We start from the raw sequence: 16,325 nt of genomic DNA on the forward strand, positions 1-16,325 counted from the left end.
CTGGGGTCTGTCCTCTGGGCTGCTGTCCCTGCCTGTGACATTCCTGCTCAGTTCCATGTCTCCTCTCCCTGCTCTTCCCCTTCCCTGGGTGCCTGGGCTGGGGCTGTCCTTGGGGTGGCTCAGGCGACCCCACCTGCCCCTGTCAGATCTCACTTAGGAGCACCAAACTGAGCAGGACTCCAAAAACGAGACCATCCTGGCCACGTTTTTGAGGAGGCTCAGGAGCACATCTGTGCCTTCACAGGTTCAAAACACAGTTCTAGGCACTCCTGTTTGAAATCAATTCTACACTCATGACCCAGACCCGGTCAGAGAGCTCTCAGCCTCCAGCAGCTCCCCAGACCTGCCATTCTCAACTTCTCTGGTCAACTTTGGTTCACCAGGGCCAGGGGGGGACCAGCTGAGGGCACCAGATCCCAGCTTTGGGTCTGCCCAGCACCATCCTGGAGCTGCCCAGAGGAGGATGAACGAACAGGGGTGAACTGGTCACAGGTGTCACCTTGCCCTGCCACACGGGGCTCAGCCTGCCACCAGCCCTGAGGGGACCAAAGGATCCACCAGCCCTGAGGGGACCAAAGGATCCACCAGCCCTGAGGGGACCAAAGGATCCATGAACCCTGAGGGGACTAAAGGATCCACCAGCCCTGAGGGGACCAAAGGATCCATCAGCCCTGAGGGGACCAAAGGATCCATGAACCCTGAGGGGACTAGAGGATCCACCAGCCCTGAGGGGGATCTGCTGGCCCAAGGCCATCCATCACCCCAAGGAGCATCTGCCGCTCCCGAGGGGAGCCGCCAGCCCGGAGGGAGATCCACCAGCCCCGAGGGGACCTGCCGGTCCCGAGGGGGGTCTGCCAGCCCGAGGGGAGCGGAGGGGCGGTCCGGGGGCGGGCGGGGGCGGTGCGGGCCCGGCCCCCAGCCCGCTCGGGCGCTGCCGTGCGGGGAGGGCGCGGCGGAGCGGCGGGCGCCGAGCTTTAAATGAACATTAATATCGCTCGGGGAGGGCAGCGCCGGTGGCTCGGGACGGGCGGCGGCGGCAGCGGCACCTCCAGCTCCTCTTCCTCCTCCTCCTCCTCCTCCTCCTCCTCCTCCTGCTCCTCCCCGGCCGCGGCGGCAGGTAGGCTGTGCGCCCGCGATCGCGGGGTCCGGCCCGACCCCGAGCCCCGCGGGGGAAACGCGCGCCCGGGATGCCGCGGGATGCAGGGATGCCGCGGGATGCAGGGGTGCCGCGGGATGCAGGGATGCCGCGGGATGCAGGGATGCCGCGGGATGCAGGGATGCCGCGGGATGCAGGGATGCCGCGGGATGCAGCCGGGGCGCAGAGGGGGACGCGGCAGCCCCCGGGGGATGGAGGCTGAGCCGGCCTCTCCTCGCGGAGCGGCCGCCTGTTGCCGGCTGTGGGAGCTCGGGGAGGCACCGAGCCGGAGCTCGGGGGCTCGGGCAGCCGTGCCGGGCTCCGCGGAGCCTCCGCCGGTCCCTGCGCGCTCCGTGCGGGCGGCAGAGGCGGCGGTGCGGGGTCCGGGCTCCGCGGGCGCTCCCGGCAGCGCGGGGCTCTCGGCGCCGCGGAAAGCTGGACCGGCCTCGCCCCGATAATAAAAGTTCTTTGCAGAAGGCGGAGTGGTTTATTTTCTTTCGTTTGCTCGTCAAACGCGTCCCGATGCTCCGCTCGCCCGTGGCGGAGCGCGGCTGTGGAAAGGTGAAGTGTCAGCCCAGTGCTCCGTTTCTGGCTTGTTGGTAATGGATTTAAAGCTTTAGTTATAATTTCAGTGCGTCTCAGAGCTTGGCTCGATTGCTTTACAACTCGTTTAAAACTGTATTTTCAACGGAGACGAGTGAACTTTAAAGAAAATCAGGTCAGCCATAGATTCCGGGCATCAAACCCTTTCAGGTCCCAGAAATAGCCACAGAAGTAGCGTGACCAATTTTTTTTTCATGCACAAAGCTTTTTCTTTTTTATTTTGGTTGGAATTTCTGACGGAAACCGGAGCTCATCAACTGGATCTTTCAGCTTACTTTAATGAAATAAGCATGCTTTCTAAGCTTGCATTTTGATTCAATTATATTAGTCTCCCTTGACTATAAGAGGTTTGAGTTTCTGATAGAGCTTGTAGTTCTTAAAATAACAAAGTCTGATTAGCAGAAGGTTTTTCTTTGTGCATTTTTAGGGTTTAGATTTATGGGAAGGTGAGGAAGAAGATGACTGAGAGGGACCATGAATATGAGCTGTTATGGGGTAAAGAATATGCTTGGATATAAATGGAAAAGGTTCAGAGGGGACATTTTATTTCAAATATTCTGCGCTTGAAACAAGACTGTTCGTAAGTTTTTGCATCTCTTATAGTCTCGAAACCAGGATTGACAAATATTTATCTTGCAGTAAGTGGGTCAGATGATAACATCTTCCACTGGCTCTCTTACTTTTGTATTGGACAGCTTTGGTTGCTAAGTAGCTCTGAATTGCTAATCCCAAAGTCAATGATGTCATAATGACATCATCACATCCTTTCACCTGGTTGATTCTCAGAAGAGAACAGTAATGAGATTTGATATACATGTCCCATCTCTTTAATATTCTTCCTCTGCTTCAGGGGATTTCCTGACCTGCCTGGCAAATTCCAATGAATCACACTGAGCTCTAGTAAAAAGACGTTTCTTTTGGAGACGAGGTGGAACATTTAAGGGACAGTGGCAGCTCTTGGTCCTTTCAGAAGCTGAGGAACTCGGCAGCTTGTGTTTCAAATGTGGAGTTCTGGATATGGAGGGCAGTGATTTAAAGCTCGGACCTATTAAATTTGCATGCAGGTGTGAAAGTGGCTCGGGTTTCAAAGAGGATCAAGTCACTTGATGTGTGTGAGTCGGAGTGCTGGAGGTGCTGCAGGGGCACAGAGAAAACAGGAGCTGTTTCAGCTGCCAAAATAAATTGCAATTCTAATGCTAAATGCATGAAATCTGTCAGAAATTGCCATGTTAAGAATGGTATTGAATGGTTCTGAAGACAGCTCAGAATTTATTTTTCTTTCTAATTAGGCAGCATAATTGGTAAGTTTGAAGGATTTTAACAGCAACACTGCCATCACAGGGAACTCCTTGGAAGAGAGTTTTAAATCTTTAGAGTGTATGGAATGTGTACGGAATTGTTTGGTTTGGTTTCTTCTGAGGTTAAAGGCACAAATGGTGTCATTTGCTGGTTTTTACAGTTGGTTTTCATTGTGTGTGTCCAGATGAGCATGGTCTGCGTGAATTTTAGGTGTTTTCCTCCTCAATAGCTTTATGATCATGAATTTCTCCACAGAGAGCGAGTTTGAAAGATTCCAGACAGGGCAGTGTATATTTTAGGTGTGCAAACCTTCCTGCTTCACATGTGGAAAAGGGAGAAATAAAAAAATTTCCATTTGTTTTGTGGAACGTGTGGTTCTGTTTGGTGAAGCGAAAAGCTGAGCCCGTCTCAGAACATTCAGGGGCTGCACAGCCCAGTCTCACTTGATTGATGAATATCGTGGGTTGTTAAAGTATATTTGAGAAGTAAACAATGATTTGTTGGATTGCTGATTTTATTCCTGCTCCAGAACTGCAGTGTTGATGGCACTGTTAAGTCTAACAGAGTAGTAATTGAACATGAGGAGTGGGAACGAGTGGGAAGGAGATGGGAGAAGATGTTTTTGGCTGTGTGTTTGAATCTATTCACCCTGTAAGTGCAATCCAAGCTCCAGATGCAAAAGGGAAATTTCTAAGCAATCTGCAAGAGTTCTGCACTCCTCGTACTACACGCAGTAACAAATTTCCACAAGCTTTAGATTCTTTCTGGGATGACTCAACTATGAACAAGTGATTTGGAAAAAAAAAAAAATAGTATCTCTGAAGAGAATCCTTGGTGACAATTTCTTTTCAAGTTATCTTAGGATTTTCTACTTACCATGATCTTTTCTAACTCGTGCCTGCGTTGAACGCTGGAGACAAGAAATGAGTTTGGACTTGGGGATAAATCTGTGCCTTCCAAGTGCACGTTAGAGGGTCAGCTGTGACATTTGCATGGGTGTGCTTTGGATGTGGTGCCACATTTGGTTACATAAAGCAGAGCACCTCAGAGCCTCCCCAGAGCTGGCAGGGCAGGGGTGATGCTGCAGCATCCCTGAGCTCTCTGAGCAGCTGACAGAGGGGACAGGGCCATGCTCAGAGCAGGACAGAGCTCACACACACACGGGCTCAGCCCGTGCAGAGCTGCAGCAAAGCTCAGACCAGGCAGCTGAGCCTCTGCTTGTGCCAACAGCAGTGAGAAATTCAGTCTTTAGCTTTTTAAACTACAATCAATCTGCTTCAGAACCCGACTGAGATGTTTTATCCCCCTGCTTCCAGCCCTGTGAGTGTCAGGGTGAGGAGAGCCAGAGTTTCAGCCCCAGCTTCTGCTCCCGTCCTCAGCTCTGCATCAGGAAAGAATGAGACACCAACTGGATCATTGGATTTGCTTTTCCACTTTTTAAATGTAGGTCTTTAAGGGGAAAACAGTATCTATAACAGCTCCACACACCACCTGTGTGAGCCTTTTATAAAGGCAAGACTGGCAGCTGGATATTTGAAATGTGTAGTGTGATAAGTGAATTCCTCTGCAGCTGGACCTTCTTTATTAACGGAGAAAAGTCTGACAGAACATGGACAGAATTTGTCCCTTATAAACTAGGAAGTAAAATAATTAATAATCCAAGGATCTGTATCAATCCCAATAATCTGCAGTAATCCAAATAATCTGCAGCAATCCCATCCCAGTGATTTGCAGCAATCCAAATAATCTGCAGCAATCCCAATGATCTGCAGCAATCCTAATGACATAAAACACCCCCTAAAATGAATAAAATCACCCCAGATATTGTAGCCAGCATTATCCAGTAGCTATGAAAATTCTATCTAAGACTTAAATTAAGCAAATAGAGGTATTAATTTTTCCCAAATTTCTTTTCCACTCCAAGTTGGTTCTGAAAGGATTTATTGCCCAAAAATAGAAGTTATTTAAAAATTATTCCTACAGTGAATTGTTAAGATGAAAAATTTTGGTTTGATTCCAGTTTTGATCTTTATCTATAAATTATATTTCAGAAGGAAAGTGATGTTGAGAGCAAACTCAGTGCTGATTTTAGTCTGAAGTGCTTAGAGTAGCCTTTGTGTAAATGGAATCTTTTCTGTGAAAAATAACAATTATTTGAATGTTTCATTAGAAAGTTGTTGCAATGAAAAACATACAGTGAAAAATCAGTCCTTTTTATACCAGTTGTATTCAGGAGTTCATCAAGTGATGCCTACACAGCTGAGGTTCATTCTGTAGCATTACAAAATTGTGTAGCAGCATTAAAATCTAGGATGGAAGAAAAAGCCATGTTAGTGGTGCATAAATCACAATTTTTTTTAATAGATGCTTTCATTTACCAATGTATTCCCTTTAATGCAAACTACAAATTCCTAAGGAAATTATCGCTGTCTGATCCTGAACTCCACTTGTGCAAGGAATTTTGATTCTTTTCCCCCTGTCTTTCTGAAGTAAAGCAGACAAAACTCAAACTGCAAACTCTTTTCCCAGGGAGGTTTGCTCATCACATCACAGCAGTGGGTGAAAAGTTAATGGAAACACTTCTCATCTGAAATAGGACTTCCATGATGCCCTGGAAGGCAAAGGGTACCAACAATAATCCAATTAGCTACTCTGAGTTCTGTGATAAAGCTCAGGCAATCGCTTTGCTGTTGGTTGCTTTGGTCTGAGATTTATTATTTTTTTCCTGTCTGGAAAGCAGTGGAGACTCATCTGGAAACTCATTTTTTTCCTGGGTGAGTGGACACTTATCTAACAACTGCCCAAAGAGAAAATCCTCTCTTCTGCCAAGGTGATATTGCTGTTTTACACCTCCTTTAATTCCAGCCCCAGAGGAGCTGGGGTGAAAGGAGGCAGCTGGCTAAAAACAAGGATCCCAGGAATGAAGCACGGCCTCCAGTCCTGGCCACAACAAGGGGGGCACTGTTTGGTGCTCTTCTCCTCCTTGGTTGTTTTGAAAGGCCAACGAAAGCCTAAGGAGACACTCAGGCAGTCACAGCAGCACAAATCCCCATTATTGCACTGCTGCTGCCCAGCCTTGGTGCTGGAAATTTTGCATTCTGCATCCTTGTTGCCTTCTGTAAATGTTACAAATAGCAGGAAGGGATGGATAAAACGACACAGATGCTTTAATTATGATTTGATTACAGAGCAACCAGAGGAGTCTATTCTGAGGAATATGCAATTAGAGAAAATTCTGAGGACTATCTAACCTTCCAAAATTAAAATTAACTGGGATTATTTGAACGGGCTTTGAACATCTCTGAAAAAAGATATCATTCTTCAATGCTGCTCTTGTCTGCTGGATCTTCTCTGGTTTAGCAGATGGGCTTCAGGGTAACACAATGTCATCTTCCTCAGCTGCATGTGCTGCTTCCTTCACCTCCCAGTCCCATTTTATTCCCATTTTAGCATCCCTTGCTGGTCACCTACAGGAAGGTGACACAGAGCCTGGAAGGAAACAGCCACCCTTGGGTTGGAGCACATAAAAAGGGAGAGCAGTTTAAGCATTCCTGGGTCCTCAACAGAGTTTCTCCATCCCAGAGCAGGAAAAAAGGGGCTGTGCAGGCTCGTGATGCACGTTCCAAAGGGAAAGTGTGGATGGAAAATTCCATGCCTTTTCCTCTGGCAAGCTATTTAATGGAAGGAAGCTATATGATTAAATATGTTAAGCTTCTCTGTGGGCTTAAATGGTACAAATGGTCTGAATTTAATTCCATTGATTTCGCTGGTTGTCAGACATGAGCAGAATTCCAAATCTGTCCCAGGGCTGAGGAGCAGTGTGCCTCCAGCTCCGGTGTGAAACCCCTGAAATCTCATGGAAGCTCCATCCTGGATGGGGCTGGTGGCTTTCTCTGCTGCCCCGAGCTGGGCTCGGCCAGCTGCAGGGGGCAGGGAAGGCAGTGGGTCAGCCTGGCTGCAGGGGCTGGGCTGGGGGCACCAGCAGGGCACGAGGCTCTGGGGTTGTGCCCTGCACCCTGCCACGACCCCTGGCAGCAGCTGCAAACCTCTCATCTTGCTCTTGCTTCCCTGCAGTGCTTGACACATTCACGAGCCAGTGGTAAAAGGGCTTTTTTGGGGTCTTCTTTTCTGCAGAAGTTTTCGGTTTGTTGCTTCTGCAATGGTGTCAGCTCTCCAGGCTGGGAGAGCAGGGCCTGCCAGGACCCCTCCTGGACTCTGCTCGGGCTGGAATGTTTGTTCTGGGGCTGGGGAGGAAAGGAGAGTGGCTTCCACCTCAGCCAGCCCCGTTCCTGCACTGTTTGATCCCATGAGAAGCCAGGAAAAGGGGCCTTGGTGCTGCCTGGATGCCCTGGGGAGGGATGGGGGTGGTGAGAGGGACACAGCTGCTCCCCCCATCTCCCTGCTCCCCTGGGGATGCTGACCTTGGCTTTCACCTTGCTCACCTCCAGGGCTGCCCTGACAGGGATGTGGCTGTCAGAGATGCTGCTCAGGACACAGAGCTGCCCTGCTCTTCCCAAAAGGTGCTGAGAACATTTAAGCTCAGCTTAATTCAGAGACCTGTCAGTCTCCTTTGTCACTTGTAAGAACATTTTCTGGCATAGTGCCTTATTTATTTCTTTCAACATCTCTTTTTAGGAGCCTTCAAACCCTCCAACTTCAAAGCATTTTGTGTGTGTTGCTATTGACCCATGTGTATTTCCCAGGGATAAACCCCAGGCAGGCAACTTAAGGATGATTTTTCAAGGGTCTCTTTAATAAATGAGGTTATTTATTTTCTGCCTGAAATTCCCTGGTTGGTGACTAAGAGAAACTTTGTATTAAGCTGTACAGAGCATAATGAGGTTGCTGTAATGCTTTGATGTGAAAATGCTTAAATGCCCAAGAAAAAAAATGGTGTTATTGATAGAGCTTGCCTAAGGTATCCAGGGACAGTTTATATCAAGCAAATATAGATTATTCTATAAAGATTATAGATTTTGATAATAGCCCTTTAAAACTTTAATAGCAGACATCATAAAAAGGTCAAAATCAAATTATTTTCCTGGACCACACTGCTGGTGCTTACAAGCCGAGCCCTTTTTCAAAATAAAGACCTGTGTGATATCAATTCTAGAGGCACTAATGTTACAATAGATGTGCAGGGAGATTTGATTTCCTAACACCTCTTCCAAAGCTGTTCCTGGTGAACGACCTGCCTGGGCAGGCTGTTCAGTTTGTGGAAATAAAAGGCTGGAGTGGATTTGCAGCATGTTAGTCTCGCCTAATGAAGGTGGTTACATAAGAGTCCCTTCCCCTCAGCTGCTGGAACTCTATTTCCCATGCCACTTTTTGCTTTTTGCGTTGCTGATAGATTAGAAAAACCAGACTTTGCTGCATTTTCTTCTTTTCTTCTTGTGTCTGTTCTTGAGGCTGATTAGCACAAAGTAGCTCTGAGCTGTGGCTTGGGCACCAGAGATTCTGAGAGCCTCCAACCGCCCAAATAATGGAGCAGGATGAAGGATGCTGGTTGCCATGGGAACGGTGCATGTGCCACACAAGATAATGTGACTGCTGTGGTGCAGGGATCTGTGCTGAATATTGATTTGAGCTTTCCTGCATTCCTTGGAAGCGCTGGGCTCTGCGCCGGGTGTCCCACCTGGCAAGGCAGAGCAGCTCATCTGCTGGGCTGGGGCCAGGGAGAATTTCCTCCTCTGAGCAGAGCTGGCTTTTCCATGGGATGGGGGAAGAAAGAGCAGGAATTCCTGGGGAGAATTATCGGGGTCACAGCCTTTCCTTCTGGAGCTCACAGAATCCTGGGTGTTGAGCTGGAGTTAATGAAGAGCTGGAATTGAGGTGCTCCAAGGGAGTGCCCTGATTTAAAGTGACAAGAAAAGGCCCCAGGAAGCTGAACTTTCACCTGTGTAATGTTTCTAGTGGTGGTTGTCACCTGGACACCTGCACAGTGCCACAGTTCCCCTCTGTATCCCTTTCATTGCTCCTCTTGGTAACACTGAAAAGTTCATTTTTGTCCCAGCTTGTCAAGGATGAGTCCAATTAGTGGCAGAGCTGTGTAAAACAGTGGGATTAAGAAACACCAACTCATTGGCAGCCAAACATTATTATTATGGCAGTATTGGCTGTTTCCCCAAGCTGGGGGAAGGCAAAACATGAAGGTTTTCATTTGGGGCATGGTAAAACATGAAGGTTTTAACTTGAGGCAAGGTAAAACATGAAGGTTTCAATTTGGGGGAAAGTAAAACATGAAGGTTTTAATTTGGGGGAAAGTAAAACATGAAGGTTTTAACTTGGAGGAATTCTCTGTGAGTAGGATCATACTTGGTCCTGGTTTTTAGGTGTTGTTGGGATTCTTGTACAAAAATGAACAAAGCAGGACTTGTTTTGCTGTAGTTTTGCAGCCTGAAGTTCTGGCTCCTGGAATGACAAAGAAACTCTAATTATTGCTCTTCTAGCCCAGATCCTCAGTAACAAAAACCAGCAAATCTTCCTCAGTGCTTTTTCTTCTGCTTGGCCAGAGGCAGCTGGGGCCACTGTTGCTGGGGAGGATTGTGCAGATGAGGTAATGCAAATCACATTCCTGTCCTTCTCCTGTTTCCCCCCTCCGGGAAGGGTGATGCCACAAACTCCTGCTTACCTTCAGCAGGACTGCTGGCAATTGGCCACCTGTTAGAGAAAATGTTGTGTAATTATTGACCTTAGCAGGTTTTGGGAAATTATCTGAATTCTTTCATAGCTGCCTTGCGCTGTTTGGACCTCCTGGTGTTGTCTGGATCAGCCTTAAAAGTGCTGGACCTTTAGGAAATGTGAATTTCTGTGGCAGCTCTAATAAGATGCTTATCTTGAGGCAGAGATGGTGAACTTTAAAAATATCTGAGGTGTTATTTGTCAGAAATGTGTCTGGGAGGACAGATTTAGAAGTTCTAGGCTGTTGTGCCCTCTGGGCACGATTTGCAGGTTTGTGTGACTTTGTTCTTCAGCACAGGTCATGTCCAATGTGGTGCTCAGAGAGCCATTCAGTTTATTCTCTCCTGCTGGTTTTGGGTTTAAATCCTGCTACCACATCCCAGCAGAGCTCACAGTTTTATTGCCAATTCCAAAACTGATTGTACAGGATCAGCTCCTCTGGATTTCTGGGGTTTTTGTACAGCCAGGACAAACTGACATATCATTTAAGACATCATTTGACAACCAGGACACCTGCTCTGTAAGGTACAGAAAGTTATATTTTAGAGCACCTAAACACACTACTGGACTTTGGTATGTTTAATTAAAGCGATTAGGGATTTTTTTTGTTTGTTTTTTGTTTGTTATTTGGTTTTTGGGGTTTTTTTTTTTTGTTGTTGGGATTTTTGGGGTTTTTTTTTTCAATTCTTTAATGTTTTCTGAGTTTATGTAATGATTTTGCAGGTAAAAATCTTAGTCTTTTTTAGAAACAAAATCGATTTTGGATTTAGGGAGTGAACTAATTAATGAACTTGGACATTAGGCATGGTATCAGTAAGACTTCTGCCTGAGTGAAACCTGACTGGTGGTGGAGCAGTGCCTCCGGTGCCCTGTGATCCATCCCTCCCCGTGCAGCTGCTGTGCACAGCAGGATTGGGATTTCTGCCAGCTGGCAGGGACCAGCTGGCCAGGTTTGCCTGTAAATGTACAAATCCACACCCCACCATCATCTGTGTTTGTGTGTGAAAATGTGTGTACTCCACATTCCCCCCTCTTCCCGTGTCAGGGAGGCTCCTGCCCTCCCCTGGCAGTGTTTAAGATGATTTCTGTGTTATAAATTTCTTCAGCTCAGGTCCAAGTGAACAGACTGAATGTCAGCTGGAGCTTTTGCTCTGGCCTGTGCTGTGCACCCAGCTGGGAGTGGTTTGTCACTATAAGGAGGTGACAATGTCGTTCTAAACCAATCTGCAGCAGTGGCACAGCCATTGATTGTCACTCCTTTGCTCTCCGCCTGTCTGGGCTAGTCCTGGGCAAGCAGCATCTTAAAGAAAGCTCAGCTTTAAGTATGGGGGCAAGCAGAAATGTCTATAACCACACACAGCAGCCTGGCTGTGTGCCTGTGGGGTTTTGTGGGGTTTTGTGGGGTTTTATGGTGTTTTTATGGGGTTTTATGGTGTTGATGTCTGTCAGCCTATTGCTCTGCAGCCAGGAATTTCCTGTACCAAAATGGTGCTTCTTTGATAAAACCAGGGGTTGTGTTTACACTGTGATATCTTCTCACCTGCTGTTTTTCTGAAAAAGTAGACTTTGAAGGGACAAATCCCAAAGCCACATGAAAGAGAGGGAATCTGGTGCTGCTGTTCCATGGAAAACCATCCAAATGTTCCCCTTCCACCTGACCCCTCAGGTGATCTCTCTTGGCTGAACTCCTCTGACCCTGAGAGCTGCTGCTGATTGGTGGGGTGTGGTGCACAGCATTCTCTAATTCCTCCCTGTGCACTGCACCAAAATTGGGATTATACAGTAAATTTTCTTCCTGTGGCTGGCCGATTTCTAGGAGAGCAAGTGTGAGAAAAAATGTGACTGCTGATCCCCCCCCCAAATCCACAAAAGCTCTGCTTGCTGGCTTGAACACAGAATTGTCCCAATGACCAGCCTGGAGTGGTGAGAGAGGAATAAGGAATATTTCTGGAGAAAACAGCAGGGAAGAGAGCCAAGTGTGTGCCTTGGAAAGGACTTGAATAAACCAAAAGGAGTTTGCCCTGGTTGTGAATGTGGCCCTGGCATCCTGTTCCCTCCGCTGAGGAGCACAGGGAGGGTTTTGCTGGATCCCAAACACCAAAGGGGGCTGGCTGTGGTTTATCACTCAGAATTCCCTTTTGAAGTGCTCACAGCAGCTTTCCAGAGGAGGCAGCTTTGCATGGACACGTGGTAGGATTCCATCTTCATGGCTGGCTGGAAGAGGGGATGGATGGATGGCTGTGCTTCCCAAACACCAGCAGGGCTGTGGGGAAGATTGCTCTCCCACATTTGCATTCAGCCACTCCGGGGATATCAATTCCCCCTGAGCATGAGGATGATTTTGCTTTTACACAACAAGATTTTCCTAGGAGGCACTGGGGTGACAAAAGCTGTTGCCAGGGGTCTCCAAGGCACTTGACAGGTTTATAGAGTGATGATAAACTGCTGGGGGAGCCCCAGTGGAAATTGAGTTTGATGGAAATAATAAAGAAGTGAAGGTGCTCAAGGACATGGTTCGAAAGCAATTTGGAGAGGCCGTGGAACATTTGGATTTGTCTCAGTGTGATTCCTCCCACAGGAGAGAGCTGAGCTGTGACTGGTGGGATTTATTACAGCTTTAAATCTTTTCATATTGAAAACTGAGCTTCAGCACGAGAGCCTGCTCCTGTCTTTATGCAGATTACATAAAAAGAAATGGGTAGCTGATGGAGGTAATATCTTGGGGATGGGGAAGGTTCAAATGAAAATTCTCCAAGAATGTCTTTTATTTTACAGGAGCCTGTATATCTTAGCCAAAGTGGTTTAGTAATAGACAAATATGCACCTGGAAAATGCTTAGATGGGCCTTTAATATGTCCCAAAATTTCCTAGATAATTTTTTTAAGTCTATTTAAAAAAAAAAAAAAACACACAGACTATTATGTTCAGCTGACATCTGTGCCAGCACTGACAGTGGTAGAAAGGCAACCCCATTTAGTTTCTTTTGTTCTTTATATAAGAACTTGCTGCCTTGTCTTCTGAGCAACACAAAAGCTGTTTTATTTCAAGGAACACACACTTGCTGAGCAAACCCCTCAAGAGATTCTTTTTCCTGTCATGACACCACTACATTTTCATTTGGCCACTATTTTTGAAGCTGTAGAAAACCTCAACAGAATTGCATTGCAAGGGCAGAGCTGCTTGTGTTGGGATTTGCTTCAAGAGGTTAAAAAAAGGATTGCTGAGAGGTGCCTGAGGCATGGCAGGTAAATATGTGAGTACCTGGTGGTTAAAATCCAGCTGTGTTGTGGCCATGGGTGAATTATTTTCACTTATAGATGTGTTGATGTTAGAGGTGAGGTGGAGGGACAGGGCAATAATCTGCCCTTTTACAGATACTGTTTAAAATTCTTTGTATTCTGACTCCCTCCAAAGCTCGTGTAGGTCAATTTTAGCTGCAGCCTATTGTGAGGATTAATTGAGTTCATGTCAAAATTAGCTGCTTCCTCCATCCATGCAGTCAATCTAAAAACCACACTGATAAAGAGATGATAAACAGACAGTAAAGCAAGCAGAATAAAAGTGGGCAGGTTTCTGGGCAGGTTTCTGGGCAGGTTTCTGGGCAGGTTTCTGGGCAGGTTTCTCCCTGGGGGTGGCCAAGGTGTGCAGACTGAGGGAAGATTGCTGGAAGTGCCCAGAGATGTGTCAGTGGCTCTTCCCTTGGGGACAGGAACACACGGAAATAATTGACTCTGCAAAGGAATGGCCACAATGACGGAGCTCAGAATTATCCTCTGTGGGAAGCAGATGGGAACCATCAAGGCCACCCTCCCTGCCTGCCTTGGCTGCTCACAGGAGGCTCTTGGCAGCAGCAGTGCAGAAATATTTGCTGCTTGCTTCTGAAGGAACAGTTGCTCCCTCTTGCATCCTTTGGGATTAAAGAATGGCCAAGGAGCCAAAGCCTGGGCATTTTTTTGCCCTCATACACCATTTTTTCCCACTTGGTTTGCTAATTTTTGGTAACAAGAGGTTCTGCTGCACTTAATCCAGCTCTCCCCAGCAGGTGCAGGGTTTGGGAGCTGAGTCCAAGAGGAGAGTTTGCAGTTGAAGAGTTTGAACAGCAACAGAGAGAACAATCTCAGCTTGCAACCCTCAGTCTGCTCAATGCTTGCTTCTGGATTAGGAGCATAAACAAACAAAACAAATTTATGCAGAATGCTTTAACCACCTGAAAAACCCCAAACAAACCAAGCAAAGAGCAAAACCCCAAAGAATTGTTTAAGAAGCAGCTCTGGGACACAAAGAGATTACACTGCTCAGCACTGGCACGTGTGGCAGCCTGCCTCGTGTGTGAAAGCAAAAGAAATGTCTGTCTGCAGCTCCTTTTGTTCATCAGGCCTGGATTCATGCTTTCCTGCAGAGAAGGGCTGCTGGAAGGAGATTTCCATGGGTGCCATCCATTCTGCTGGGCTTGTGTTATCCGTGACTTTCTGGGATGGTTTCTATGGGAAGCCAGTCTGTGGATTTGCCACATCCCCTTGTCTTTTCTGCTGGCTTGGGCTGTTAAGATCACACTACTTTGTCTGTTTATTATTTGTTAAAGGCATTTGCTGTGTTTGTGTACGAATTGATGGCAAGGGGTTGTTCTAAGCTTTATTCTGAGCTGGGATGTTTGTTGCACAGCAGTTTTTTCTCCATGCTATTCCTGCCTTCAAGATGGAGGCTTTGCACACAGCTGCTGGAAATGAGAGGAAGCTCTTGGGGTGGAATTTGGGCAGCTGGAAGAGAGAAACTGGGTCTTTGCAGAAACCATATCTCCACTGGCCTGGATACTCTTCCAGCAGCGGACAATGCAGTTCTGTGCTTTTGGATGGTGATGGGGAGCATAAAACAGGGACTGGGTGGCAGCTGGGCTGCTGTGACTTTCTGTGTGGGAGGGTCCTTATTTTCCCCAGGAAAGCTGAATTGGTTATTGTTCTCTCTGGAGGATGGGAATGCTGCTTCCATTTATTCTCCTTACAGTTTTAATTCAGTTCCAGCTACTTAATGTCACCACTGCTTCCACAAAATGTTTCCAGTTCTGGAACAGCAAATTAAAATAAACTCCATCAAATTTAAACCAAGGCTCTGCATTTTGTTTGCATAATGGTGGCATCCTCCTTAAACCAGAATGAAACTCCATCGCTGGAATCACTCTGAAACACACAGAAGGAATTGTGTGTGAGGGTGTGTGAAGTGCCTTGCAGATAAATGTCTCCAGCACCAGCAGGGTTTGTTGTAGGAGCTGTGCTTAGCAGGAGCAGCAGTTCTCTGTGCCATGTAGCAGTCAGGATTCACAGCTTTCCTGCGAGATCTAATACTCCAGCAATAAAGAGTTCCTTTGTTTACAGGAGGGGAGGGGGAAAGGCACCCTCCAGGCTGTTGTTTCTAGCTCCTGACATGTGATAGAACACGAGCGTGCCTTGTCTTGTGGGATCTCAGATTGGCACCTTCACGGGGAGGGGGGATCTTCAAGGGGAGCTGGGAGCTGACACTTTGTCATCTCGCCGTGATGAGCCCTACAAAGAGCTGCTGAAAGCACTGGAGGATGTGGTGCAGAATAAAAATGGAATTCTGGGAGAGTCAGACACAGGGGTTTGTACTCAGGAGCTGAGTGATGAGAGGTGTGCAGCGCTGTCTTGTGAGGAACACTCGCAGGAAATGGGAATTTCTTGGCTCCAAGCTCTGGTCCCATGGGTCTTAAAAATGGTGTTGCCATTTGTGGATATGATTGGCATCTGTAACCCCTCTCCTGCCTCCATCCACATCTTTCCCTCCCTCATCTGAGACAGCCATTAGACCAAAACATAATTAAACCTGGTATTTCCAACCCAAACTAGGCCTTAATCAGTCAGCATAGGGTTTTTTAATTTTTCTGAGGAGTCTAAGGAAGACAGACACCTCAATCCCACTGAAATGCACATGTGTGTACTTCTGAAACATTCAGCCACACTATTTAATATAAACCAATGGTGATCTTTGATCAACCATTCTGAATTACATATAAATATTTGCTGTATGATACTCCCATTGCCTATATAATGTTTTAAAACAGTAATGCTCCCACAGTTGTTTTATTCACTCTATTTAATTTTACTAGTTGATACTCACAAGTGCTTCCATAGCTCAAGAGAACCCAACTTTCCTCAGCTTCCTCCTTGTCTCTTATTGAGGTAGGCAGTGAAGTGCTGTGAATTTTGGACAAGTTTTCTTATCCTAAACAAACATGAAGAAACAGAACGCTATAAAATGTGCAAATAGCATTGGCCCTGCTGAAGTGTGACAGGGTTTTGCCCTCTTAAGCAACGTGCCAGCTTTGCCCTGAGTGTTGTTATCCCTTCAGGATTATTGGGAGAGTTTGATACTTGTGTTGGTAACCAAACATAAAGTCCCTGTTTGAGGTTTGAGGATGGGAATGATGGGAGTGCAAAATTGGAGATATCTGAGTGCAGCCTCTGCTGGTGGAAGGCACTTCAGCCAATGTTTACACCAGGTAGAAACAGTATTTGGAGCCTATTTGCTCTATAAATAAATAAACAAATAAACAAGTAAAGGTAGGAGGGTTTATTCTGCCTTCTCTGATGGAAAG

At 46.8% G+C, this 16,325-nt stretch overlaps 1 protein-coding gene across 1 annotated transcript in view; it reads left to right on the forward strand.

Moving 5' to 3' along the window:
* The first annotated feature begins 899 nt into the window (after nt 1-899).
* Nucleotides 900-16,325, forward strand: part of SLC6A1 (solute carrier family 6 member 1) — a 62,561-nt gene continuing 47,135 nt past the window's right edge. The window contains exon 1 of the mRNA XM_032750656.3: nt 900-1,117. The gene's annotated coding sequence lies outside the window, so the exon portion shown is untranslated. The remainder of the gene's footprint in view (nt 1,118-16,325) is intronic.

This window comes from Taeniopygia guttata, chromosome 12 (genome assembly GCF_048771995.1).
Source record: "Taeniopygia guttata chromosome 12, bTaeGut7.mat, whole genome shotgun sequence".
Classification (NCBI taxonomy): Eukaryota; Metazoa; Chordata; class Aves; order Passeriformes; family Estrildidae; genus Taeniopygia; species Taeniopygia guttata.